Source organism: Schistocerca americana, chromosome 3, assembly GCF_021461395.2.
Source record: "Schistocerca americana isolate TAMUIC-IGC-003095 chromosome 3, iqSchAmer2.1, whole genome shotgun sequence".
In the NCBI taxonomy this organism is placed as follows: domain Eukaryota; kingdom Metazoa; phylum Arthropoda; class Insecta; order Orthoptera; family Acrididae; genus Schistocerca; species Schistocerca americana.
This window is the reverse complement of record NC_060121.1, coordinates 807,439,262-807,452,655: the sequence shown is the minus strand read 5'-3', so window position 1 is coordinate 807,452,655 and position 13,394 is coordinate 807,439,262.

Sequence of the window (13,394 nt, the reverse complement as noted above, 5' to 3'; positions counted from 1 at the left end):
CGTCGTAATTTCCTCCAATAATTTCTAAACCTAAAAAAATTCTCTGCTCATGTCAAAAGTGTCAGCTGCCTCAAACGTACTTTAAAAATCATGATCTCATACCAAATACATCATTCAAAGCTCTCATAGTATCACAATGATTCCGAAAAAATATGAACAGTTTACAAAGTACAGACAAAATACAGTTTCATAAGTGTGAAGTTATCCAACTGTATAATTGCGTAAACATGTGTCACTGATGTAGTAAAATAAATGTTTGTCTCTCTCAGTTAAATAATCAGATAGCTGTGTAATTTGTGTGTTAGAGAAATATGGTACCGATGTGTAAAGTTGTATAAGCAAATACCATATTAGCTAGGGTTCCTTGTGGTTGCCACACACATGGTACACAAAGTAAGCGTGTACCCCCCTGAGGATTAATGTAATTATACCCTCAGGTGTTACAGATTACAGCAATGGAATGAAATGTATCACGGAAAACTTTCTTTGTAATTCAAAAATCTTTAAAAATAAATGTTTTAAGTACACAATTAATCACTCAAATACGTGTACTGTAGCGCTAAATGTGCGTCTTGTTGCAACATAATCTGTGTGGAAGTGTCGTACTTATCGTCCTCCAAAAGCTAAGTTCTGCAGAAGTCGATGTACTTACCTCATGATAAACAAAAGTGAAATGCTTTATGTATAGATATCTTAGTTATTACGCTTATTGCCATGATGAAGAAAGTACTGTGCTGTAACATATTGTTGTGCTATGGAAAAGGCAATCTCATTGTAGCTATACCACAAAAGTTACTACTAAAACATGTTTTTCTTCCTAGAAGGATTCAGAAAACTGTGCAGATATAAAACAGATACACTGCAAAAGCAACAATGTAAATTGTCACACATTAGTAATCGTCGTGATATAAATCGTGTAGCTGTCCCATAAACTAACCACTGTGTCATCTGGTATCTCACAGAAAGTACTTTAAATACAGAATGTATTTTCAGGTAACCAAAATGTTGCATTAAAATCTCATTAGCAGTACTGGTAAATGTTCTAAGTATGTAAGCCTGATAGTCGTTACGTAATCGTGCAACTAACAAGCAAGAATGTACAAATACAACACTGTGTCGTCTGTTCACTATAACAATGCATTCGTAATTTCTGTTTAAAAATGTTCCCTAGGTTCTAGACTGGATATTTAACTTCAAACATTGTTACATGTTAACAGATTCTAAGTCTGACAAAGCATATTAGTAATGTGAAGCGAAAAATTTTATGACAAAGACTAAGTTAAAAAGCAGATTATCTTTCAATAAACGGTTTTACATGTGAAACCTGGTGTAAACCTTTACTCTTCATAGTACTCAGAGTTTGAACTTGAATGCAATTGTCATGCGGTATACATCGGCAAAGAATACTGGAATTTTTCTCAAGGTTAGCGTCTATGTTATTTTTCTCTGAGCCAGCCGGCGCACGTGGGTGCCTGCGGCGCGAGTCATTGTCTGTCTCTTTGTTGGCGCGCGTTGTTATTGGGATTAGGAGACCTAACTTCTACAAATTCGCCTTGCCGAGAGGGCCCAGCTCTGTTAGAATCCCGCCAGTTCTGATGAAATTCACGTCTGTCGTTTTGTCGGTAGTTTACATAGTTTCTTGTTTGTCGGTCATGTGGTGGAGAATTTCTCCCTGAGTCGTAACTGCGCACTGAACTGTTGCGTCTGAAGTTATTCTGTCTCCCTTGATAATAATTATTTTGGTTCCCATATTGTCTGTTTCTCTGATTGTCTCTGTGATAGTCATTACTGCGGAGAGGTGATCTTTCCCTGTAATTATTACTACCCTGCCAACGGTTGTCGTACGGGTGGTGTCTATTTTGGTCACGATTTGCGTTGTAAGAATAGCTTTGTCGTGTCCAGTTATTATTTCTTTCATAGCGGAATTGCGACGGATGTGATCTGTAATTGTTGTGCTCCTGCGTTCCGCGATTGTCAGTGTCAATTTCCAGTTCTTGTAACAGTCCCTGAAATGCTTCAATGTCGTCTTTGCAACGTCCTGCCAAAATAATATGTCTCAAATGTTCGGGCAGTTTGATTAAGCAAATGCGGATGAGTTCTGAGGGGCTGTATGGGTTTGAAAGATACTGATTCTTATGCAACATGTCTTCAAAATATTTCATAAGACTGGAAAATTCAGATTGTTCGAAACGTTTCATCATTATGATGCTATGTTTTACTCGTTCTTGTGTAGTTTGAGACCAATATGCAGAGAGGAAGGCATGATAAAAATCTCCTTCACTGTGACAATCGTGAATGACCGATCGCATTCTTACACCTGGTTCATTCTCTAAGTAGCCACACATAAATTCTAATCTGTGTTCCAACGACCAGTTGGGAGGAAAACAATGAGAGAATTGATGGAGCCATGCTTGTGGATGAATGTCGTTGCCAGAATTCTTAAATGTTTTGAATTTACGTGTAGTAATGAACAGCTTATAGTCAAAATCATCATGTCGGCGAGTCGCATATCGGTCATTGTTAGGTCGTGTCGGCCGTTCCATATCAAAATTCGGTGCACATTGCCAATTTCTTTCATAACTTCCGAAATGCCCTGTGTTATTATTTTGTGGCTGTTCCGTATTTCTGTGTCCCTCTTCCCGTATTGGGGCGCGAGTATCCTCTGAAATACGTAATTCTTGTATTACCTGTGTCAGCTGATCTTGTACTTCCCGGATTTCTCTTTTGTACTGTGTATTGATTTGATTTTGATTCTGTTTGAATTTTCTAATTTGTTCATACTCTTCTGTGTCAGTGAAGGCTACAGGTCTTGTGTCATTCAGATCATCATCTACCTTTGTAGATAAGTTAGTGACCTGATCCGAAAGTTCGGCTACTTTCTCCGATAGTGAACACATTTCCTCAGTGTGTTTTTCTGAACCAAGTTTCAGAGTGTCCATTTGTGTTGAAATCGAATCTACTGTGTCCTTTAAGTTTTCCTGAGTTTTTGCAAGTTGCATAACCGAATCGGTAGATGCAACTGAGTCAATTTTAGCCCACAAGGTCTCATGATTTTCATGAACAATGGTTTGCAGTTCTTTTATGGCTGCCTCGTGATTCTGTAATGCATTTTCATGCCGCGAAAAAATAGGTTGAAAATGCTCACAAATTTGTGTTTTTACGTCATTACAGACTTTTTGACATTTCGATTCAATGTTATGTAACTCAGTAGTTAAATCTTCACGTGTTTGTTCAAGTGTGGTGTCTAACTTTTGAAGATTTTGTTCCATTGTGTCTAACTTCTTAAGATTTTGTTCCACTGTGTCTAACTTTTTAAGATTTTGTTCCACTGTATCTAACTTTCGAAGATTTTGTTCCATTGTGTCTAACTTTTGAAGGTTTTGCTGTGTTTGTCCCATTTGCTGTATTAATTGTAATAACAATGCACTGGTGTCTGGAACATGTTCCTCAGTGCTTTTCGGCAGTGAAGTTGCACCGGCAACATTCACATTTTGACAAGCGGAAAATGTGTCTTGACTCATTTGAGAAAACGGTGAGAACCCAAAACCTGAGTCTGCAGTATTTGCAATATTGTGTTCTGTCATTCCCGATTCCTGAGGCGAGCTGTTGCCGACCAATCGATCGATAACGCTTCCCTGTTCACTACCTGTTTCACTGTCTACACCATTGTTTGCCGCCCGCTCCATTTCCCTATGCGCAATTACCAGATTACTACTTTGAACATTAGTTAATTCATTACTCTGCGGCGCTAACACACTGCCTTCGTCTTCACTGTCATTTCTCAGTTTACTTTGGAGCCTAGTATTACGTTTTTCACACGCCATAATTGTCACAATATTTCACACGATAACACAGAAAAGCACAATTTGAAGAGCAAAATAAAATAACATAGCAATGGAAATAATGTCTACTTAATTGCCAGCGCAGCTGCGAAATACTTGGTGCAAATCTACATGCATGCCACAACTGTTTTACTGTACAACAATGAAAAACTACAACTACAAAGGAAATTCTCTCTATAATTACGCGCTAGCAATAAACAATAGCTACACTAATTACACAAACTACAAGAAAAAAATCAGAAGATTTCAGTGAGGTATCCTCGGCTAAGGGTCGACATATGAAACATCCCCTTTGAACAATTATACAAGACTGTGCTTAAACTGACACAATATTTTGTTAGCGCAACGCAATCTGACTTTCAAAATTCCCTACAAAAGAATGGCCCTGACTGATATTAAACTATACCTTTCACATAACACTTACCTCACAAAAATCTTCGCTGCTCAAGCTACTGCAATACAGCATGCGCCACTACTGCCAGCTAAATAAAAGATTCAAACTATGGAAGGCACTAACTACTGATAGGGATAGTTAGCAAATGAAAGATATTAATAGAGAACAAACAATGTATTTACCTTGATATCATCATATATAAATATAGCAGTTCATGACAAATTACAAACCTCCGCCATCTCTCTCCCCACATCCACCACTGCTGGCGGCTCACCTCCAACTGCGCAACGCTACGCGCTGTTCACAGCCAGCTGCCTAACACTACAATGGCGAGTATTACAACAATGCAAAGCAGACACAGACTGCCCACAGCACAGCCAGTGATTTTCATACAGAGGTGGCGTTACCAATAAAAAAACCTAAACAGCCTACTTACATAGAGAAAACATAAACAGCCTACTTACATAGAGAAAACATAAACAGCCTACTTACAACTTCTATATAAATTATGTGGAACACAGTTACCCATAGACTCCAACACCATTAAAGATTCGGTAGCCACCTTACCAAATTTATAAAGTGTCCTGACTAGAGAACAAGGTAGTATTAAGCTATGCTTTATAACTACCGTGTTTATCTTCGTTTAATCGGATTGGCGAAATTGCTATTTTAATTTCTATTGCTTGAAAGTAACACTAGCTGAGTTGAAGGAACTGTTGGATACAAATTCTATGAATCACTGATGTGGAATCGAAAATTGAGGCATGTCTAGCCACAGTCTGACACTTGACCCAGTTGCCTACACTGTTGCGGCTGGAAGCTATTAATAGCTATGTGTCAGTGTGATATGTATGTGGACGTCGCAGAACTAATGTAGACCTGCCGCATAATTTTCGTGAAATGGCGGTCACCCGGTGTTGGAACGCGAATATGGTGCACGTTTTGTGTGGTACATGACGCAGGAGTATCTGTCGTGTCGGTGGTGAGGGTGGCTCTGTAGACTTGCAAATGGTTCAAATGGCTCTGAGGGCTATGGGACTTTTGAGGCAATCAGTCCCCTAGACTTAGAACTACTTAAACCTAACTAACCTAAGGACATCACACACATCCATGCCCGAGGCAGGAAGGATTCGAACCTGCGACCGTAGCAGCAGCGCAGTTCCAGACTGAAGCGCCTAGAACCGCTCTGCCACAGTGGCCGGCTGTAGGCTTGCAGTTTGTACTGGCAGTCACTCTCGAATCACAACTTTGCAACTGTGCGTCGGTGGACATTCCGAAAGTATTTTTGCCTTCACCAGGACGACGGTTTCCAGTTGCTTACCGTAATACATAAGTATGATGGGATTAGACGATGAAAATACTCTCCACCTTATGGTGGCATCTGATTTTCGGTACAGCATACGTTAGCATTTCTGGCAAGAGGTTTGTGGAATTACCTATAATGTAATCTATTGTAAACGGTGTAGGAAGTGGGAGTATGGGTTAGGTAAGGCCGTGATTCTTTAAGGAGCCATTATAACACTTTACTCGCCAGTCATAGAACCCTGTGTGGGATCACAACCATTGAATATGTCGCAAAGAGATCGAGGTTTTGGTGTATGTGTCGTTTTACTGTGCAATGATGCAATATAGCTGTGAAGCTACAATATAAGTGTCACTTTAGTACATTGTAGACTGCTAAATTTACTACTTAACAATGTGTTTCGGGGCAAAGAGTAGTGATATGTGTATAAAACACATGTGTGTTGTATATTGTAAAATGCAAAGGCTGGTGATAGATGAAGTGGTTGGCTATGAAAAGAAGATAGCAGTGCCTGTAGACAGTAGCGAACTGAAAAGCATCAAAGACTGGTACAGAAAGTCACTGTAAATGAGTATAAAGTATTGTTCATGCATAGGAGAAGAAATTCAGTCTATTTTATTACACTGTTACTGGATATAGTAACTACTGTAAAATACATAGGAGCAATCATCTGGAGCTACCCGATTTGGAATGACTACATAAATCAAAAGCAGATGCCGGTCTGAGAGAAATTTTAAGGAAATTCTAATTCATCCACGAAACAAGTTTACAAAATATTACTACTGTTAACATCGCGTTAAGTGATTGGCTGTGGCCGACCTGCGAAACAGCTGCATTAACGTGAATGGTCCACTGGGTAGTATTGGAAGTTCCATGACGCTGCTATTACAGTATCAGGTTCGTATACCCCATTCAGAAACACGTAACAGAAAGCTCGGGAAGGAGACGTCATATTTCTGGTGTAACACCCTGGGCAAATTTAAAGAAACTGCATTTAAGGAAGAGTATCGTATACCCCATTCAAAAACACGTAACAGAAAGCTCGGGAAACAGGCGTCATATTTCTGGTGTAACATTCTGGGCATATTTAAAGAAACTGCATTTAAGGAAGAGTATGATACCGTTATACTACCTCCATCATATGTCCATCGTAGCGATCATAAAATTAAAATAAGAGAGATTAGAGTATGCACAGAGGTATATAGATAGTCATTTTTTCCGCTATCAGTATGTGAGAAAGGAAGAGGGGAGAAAACCAATAATACTTTCACGATGTACTCCCCACCATGAAGTGTACAGGGGCTTGCAGAGTATCTGTTTAGATGTAGATGTAGGCTGATTGCAGACGATTGCCTTGTCTATACGAAGATAGCAGTACCAGAAGGTAGTATTGAACTGAAGACGATCAACGATTAGTACAGAGACTGGATCTAATTAAATATCGCCTACTGTTCACACAAAGGAGAAGAAGTATTGTTATACTAATGGCGAAAAGAGTAACAGCCATATAATACCAAGGTCTAACCGTTTCTGTGATAGAAAGTGGAATGATTACAGAAAGTGTTTTTTTTTTGGGGGGGGGGGGGATACATTCAGTTGGAAGAATATTAATGGAATGTAGCCCATTTACGAAAGAGGCACTCTGCAAAAAACTTATTCAACTGATTTATTTGTGAATATTGCTTGTGAGCTTGGGACCCATATCAGGATGAATTAATAGAAGATCCAACGCAGATTGACAACTTTGTGACTAATGGAATGGTATTGTTGCACTGTGGCCGGATTCTGAGAATTTTGCTGTAATATCTATAATTACATTAGTTGCAATGGCGGTGAGCTGAGTACTGGAATTACACAAGCAAGAGAGAACATTAACTGCAGAACACAAGTCCATGTAAGACTGATGACCTCAGACATTAAGTCCCATAGTGCTCAGAGCCATTTGAAACAAGTCCAAGTAGAGTTGGATCACATGCTACGCCGTCCTATAGTGACACGTAACTGTCCAGTCTTTGAGCTGAACGGTCACCTAGCACTGGTGATGCACTGGAGAGCACTCGCTGTGGCACTGCCGTCGAATGAAGCAGGCGCCCTCGTATTGCCTTCTCATGAAATGAAATTGCGTTTGGCATTTGTGGCCGGGATCCCCCTTCCGGGGAGCCCGGCCGCCTAGTGAAAGTCTTTAGAGTTGACGCCACTTAGGCAACTTGGGCGTCGATACTAGTGAAGTAATTATGAGGACGACACATACACGCCCAGTTCCGAGCGACGAAATTCCTCGACCCGACGGGGAATCGAACCCAAAGCCCCTATATCGAGAGTCAGCAACGCTAACAGCAAGACGAGCTACTGACTGACGCCTTCTCATGAGCGGCACCGTATACGAACGTTGCGGTCGTGGTAGCAGCACAATTATGTAGGCACACCACCACAGTTACGCTAAGCAAAACAGGTAAAACGCACAGAATACCATTTATAATGCATAGATGAGAAACCAACACTGGAATTCCATATGTGTATGTCAGAACAACTCTCAGGTCGACTTTTGTGTACCAGGCAAATAGTCGTAAATCCAATCTGCATGTCACCTAGAGGCCTTAACTACAGTTCGATTCCATCTTTGGAAATAAGTGTGGGTAATGGGGTTGTTTCTAAAATAACTGCCTCTAGACTCTTGTGTACTGCCCACGGCAGGAGAAACACGCTACGCTGCCGTAAATACGATATCGAAGCCATTCCACTCTCGAATAGCATGTGGAGAAAATGAACAACGTATGTATTAAGCTCTAAACCTTTCCATACTCTTAAAGTAGCTCTATATGGTGTGTTAGCACCTCACGGGAAGATACTGTCGTAAGAAATAACGCTGGTCTGTGCATGCTGTACTAAGCAATGTGTAACTGAAAGTGCAGAAGCAAGGTTTATTTTATCATTTCTCCGGAGAACAATTAATCTAATAGATATGTACTGATGACAATTAGCAGACACGATTTCAAAATCAGGAAGACGACAGTTGTGGGAGGCCACATGCTGTACATCTTGAAGACTGTAGTTTTAACCTAACATTTATTATTGGTAAGAACATAGGAAAAGGAAGATTAACTGTTACACGAATAATTAGGGTGAAAGGAATGGAAAGGAAATGGACATGCCTGACAGAACAGAAACCACTCATATCCGTAATTCCATGGGTGTGACGGCTCTTTTAGGTAAAAGTCTCAGTATGGATGCACAGCCAACGTCCGAAGTCCTATGGGAATCAGAAATCTGTGAGTAAGGGATTAATGGGTGGCTGTCCTTGTGGTGCAGCAAGCGGGAAGTTGGGAATTTGGGTCTGACAGAAAGCACGTCCGGATGGATGAGACAGGGAAGGCAACTGTCCTAAAGAAGTAGAGTAACTGGGTTAAACACCTAATCCAGCACAAATTTTGAACTCTCGCCGTTGCATTGCGGCTATGTCCTGTGTGGCTGGAAGTCATTATTTTCTTCTGTTGGATATGCGCGACAGAACAGACGCCACTCTTACCTATAAATCTATGGACATTATGGCAGTCTGATGAGACAGTTTCTGTGCGGATGCACAGCCTACGTCCGAACCCCTGCGGTAATCAGAAATGTGCAGTATGGGGTTAATGGGCGGGTGACGTTGCACTGCGGCAAGCAGGAAGTTCGGAATTTGGGTTTGAAAGCCAGTATATCTGCATAGTCGAGGCGATTCTGTAATAAAAAACTGAGTAAAGTAATCAACGATCACCTTGAACGGATGTCTCGTGACGTCCGCCCAGACCAAACGCAACGAACAATACCGGGAAAAAAAGGCGCTTCAGCAGCCATGGTAAAGAAGTGGAGCATCTGAGTTCGATTCCAGGCCTGGCACAAATTTTCAACTTTTGCTGTTGCATTGCTGCAATGCCGTATGCAGTTGAAAATCGTTGTTTCCTTCCTTTCTCTTTCCCATGCCATTTCCTTTCCATTTCTTTCACCCCAATTATTTGTGAACAGTTAAATTGCCTTTTCCTATATTCTCACCACCAATAAATATTCCATTAAAACTACAGTCTCCAAGGTTTACAGCATGTGGCTTCCTGCTCTTGTCTTCTTCCTGTTTTTGAAATGCTTTTTGCTTATTGTTATCAGCACATATTTTCCTGTAATTGTTACATCACTTTTTCGCCGTCGTCCAACAGTGTACACATCCTCTATTATTTCAATAGAAGTAAACTCCTTCCACAGCTACAAAGTAGGAGGGCCCCTATAACTTCGGCATGACAATGGTAGCGCTTCATTTTGAGACGAGACCAGTTACCTCTTTCTTATATAGGATGGTCGGAAATTCCCGTTACAGACTTCTAGGACTTGTAGAGGGGAATGAGTACATCGTATTTTGAATAGGAACCCATGTCCAGAAACGTCATCCAACGAGACTACAGAGGGTCAAAGTTATAGGCGCGGGCGTCTGTAAATGTACGTATAGATGGGGTGATTCCGTGATGATGTTACAGACTTTCTAGGATGATGGAGAACGATAAATGTATTAATTTGAAGTAAGGATCCCTGTACCGGAAACGAACGAGTCGAGAGTTATAAACGAAAACCGTTCTGATACCTCTGACAGTTGAATACGTGTACCGGTTCTTGTGTTGCGAAGAGTGTAGGGTTGGTAAGTTTCAGTGGGGGTAGTGTGGACAAATACTAAAAAAAATGTCCAGTAAACGTGGGCTCTAAATTGCATACCTAAGGAGCTATGACCATTCGTTAATCTTCGCTAATGTGAAACACATCTCCTCTATTGAGCAAGTGTTCATAGCTGTTAAGGTACGCACTTTAGAGCCCACGTTTACTGGGCATTTTTTTTAGTTTTTGTCCACACTACCACCACTGAAACATACCAACCCTACACTCTTCGCAACACAAGAACCGGTACACGTATCCAACTGTCAGTGGTATCAGAACGGATATCGTTTATAACTCTCGATTCGCTCGTTTCCGGTACAGGGATCCTTACTTCAAATTAATACATTAATCGTTCTCCATCACCCTAAAAAGTCTGTAACATCATCACGGAATCACCCCGTGTATACGTACGTTTACAGACGCCCGCGCCTATAACTTTGTAACTTTGACCGTCTGTAGTTTCGTTGGATGACGTTTCCGGACATGGGTTCCTATTCAAAATACGATGTATTCATTCCCCTCTACAAGTCCTAGAAGTCTGTAACGGGAATTTCCGACCACCCTATTAACCCCAAGTTTTCTGAAAAAATACTACGTTGTCACTATTTGCTGCACATTCGCTTCCTAACTACGGTTACGTCTCAATAATAACTGCACGTTTAGTCTGTCACACCAGTTGCTTAAATAACTACCTAATTTTGCCAGAGGTTATAGGGAAAAGTAGTCAGTACTCTGGAAGGGGACTGACAGGTGTATTGTAGGCGATCTCTTCTGTGCACCTCATCTAGAGGCCTTAACCTGCAATTCGGTTCCTTCTTCGGAATGAGGTGAAAGCATTGGGCTTTTTAGAAAACGAAACACACTAAGCAGTTTCGAAGTGGGATGGTACTGTTGCGACCGGATTCCGAGAGAATCGCCGGGAATATTACGCTACAATAACTCGAAACAAAACGCTGAAGGTGCAGTACAAATACCGCGCCCAGTCCCAGAGTTGCCAGTCACGATTTTCTTTTTAATGGTATGCATTTCGACCGGTAGGTGCACCCACATTAACCCATTAATAAGAGGAATGCGCCGGCACGCTCCTCCAATCCCTAGTCAGCGATGGGGGGCGTACCAGCGCGCTTGCCCAGACTCTCTCTCAATGGCAGAGCATGCCGCCCCGGTCGCGACCATTCACTTATACAGGGCTATTACAAATGATTGAAGCGATTTCATAAATTCACTGTAGCTCCATTCATTGACATATAGTCACGACACACTGCAGATACGTAGAAAAACTCATAAAGTTTTGTTCGGCTGAAGCCGCACTTCAGGTTTCTGCCGCCAGAGCGCTCGAGAGCGCAGTGAGACAAAATGGCGACAGGAGCCGAGAAAGCGTATGTCGTGCTTGAAATGCACTCACATCAGTCAGTCATAACAGTGCAATGACACTTCAGGACGAAGTTCAACAAAGATCCACCAACTGCTAACTCCATTCGGCGATGGTATGCGCAGTTTAAAGCTTCTGGATGCCTCTGTAAGGGGAAATCAACGGGTCGGCCTGCAGTGAGCGAAGAAATGGTTGAACGCGTGCAGGCAAGTTTCACGCGTAGCCCGCGGAAGTCGACGAATAAAGGAAGCAGGGAGCTAAACGCACCACAGGATGGTGCTCCACCGCACTTCCATCATGATGTTCGGCATTTCTTAAACAGGAGATTGGAAAACCGATGTATCGGTCGTGGTGGAGATCATGATCAGCAATTCATGTCATGGCCTCCACACTCTCCCAACTTAACCCCATGCAATTTCTTTCTGTGGGGTTATATGAAAGATTCAGTGTTTAAACCTCCTCTACCAAGAAACGTGCCAGAACTGCGAGCTCGCATCAACGATGCTTTCTAACTCATTGATGGGGACATGCTGCGCCGAGTGTGGGAGGAACTTGATTATCGGCTTGATGTCTGCCGAATCACTAAAGGGGCACATATCGAACATTTGTGAATGCCTAAAAAAACTATTTGAGTTTTTGTATGTGTGTGCAAAGCATTGTGAAAATATCTCAAATAATAAAGTTATTGTAGAGCTGTGAAATCGCTTCAATCATTTGTAATAACCCTGTACGTTTACTTCGCTCCGAGACAGTCCCCTGCTAAAATACATGTGATATGTCAGCTTTCTGAAAGACTTAGAGGACCATGAGTACGTCCTCGTTTCCCAGTATCCATTGCAATTCGCCAGCAGTTACTCTGCATCCTCAAGCTGCATAGCGCCCGCATTTTACGAATTTTATCCGATTTTTATGTTGAATCCGAAAATAAATCATTCTTTCTTTGGTATCTAATCAAGATACGATAGCATATTATAGAAGGTTATTGGAAAAAATAGCTTTTTTTAGTAACACACACGTTATTCTGATTGACTTAACATTTGGCAGTAATATTGTTCATAAATATTTTTCCGTCCTACTAGGTAAACTTATGTTCCAGTCAGAATGGTTCGCACTGGAGAAGGTGAAAGAAGGTTTGGCGGTCCTGAATCTATCCCACCAACTTCCTTAGATCCCATGCCTTCGGCGTTAGCACCCATGCTGTAGACTTTCACTGTTCCCCCTACTTCTTGGCTGTTTCCTGTAGCAACCAGGTTTGTGAACGTGCAATTTTCAAAAATTATTATTACTTTTTTGTATTCTGGCTGGCGGTTTATGATCAGAGTGAACCAAATACTCGGATGGACAAACAGACTATATTGCAGTTGTCACAAAACCACATCCTAAGTGTTCTATTCCTATTTGTAGGAGAGTCTCTGACCAGAGAGCAGTATGTAGTTAGTTGTTGCTTGTCACTAGTCGGCAGTAGTCTGCAGTAGTCTGCAGTAGTCGGCGCGTGTCTGCGCTTGTCTGCAGTCTGCTCTGGTCGGGATTCTGGAGGATGAGTATTATTGTAGAAGGATGTAATTAATTCCATACCAAATGAATCTACTATGCTATCTCCGACTGTTATACTGAAAAATGTTAAACCTCCTAACAAAATTAAAGAATTAGTAACCTTTCCTACATCTCGTCGACTACGACACCATGAAATAATTGACATTGCGCTGAACAACATTAAACGTGCCGCAGAGCGCCGGAGAAGACAGCAAAAACAGGTTTGTACACGCCGTGACTTTCATATTGGACAGAAGGTATTAGTACGCACACATT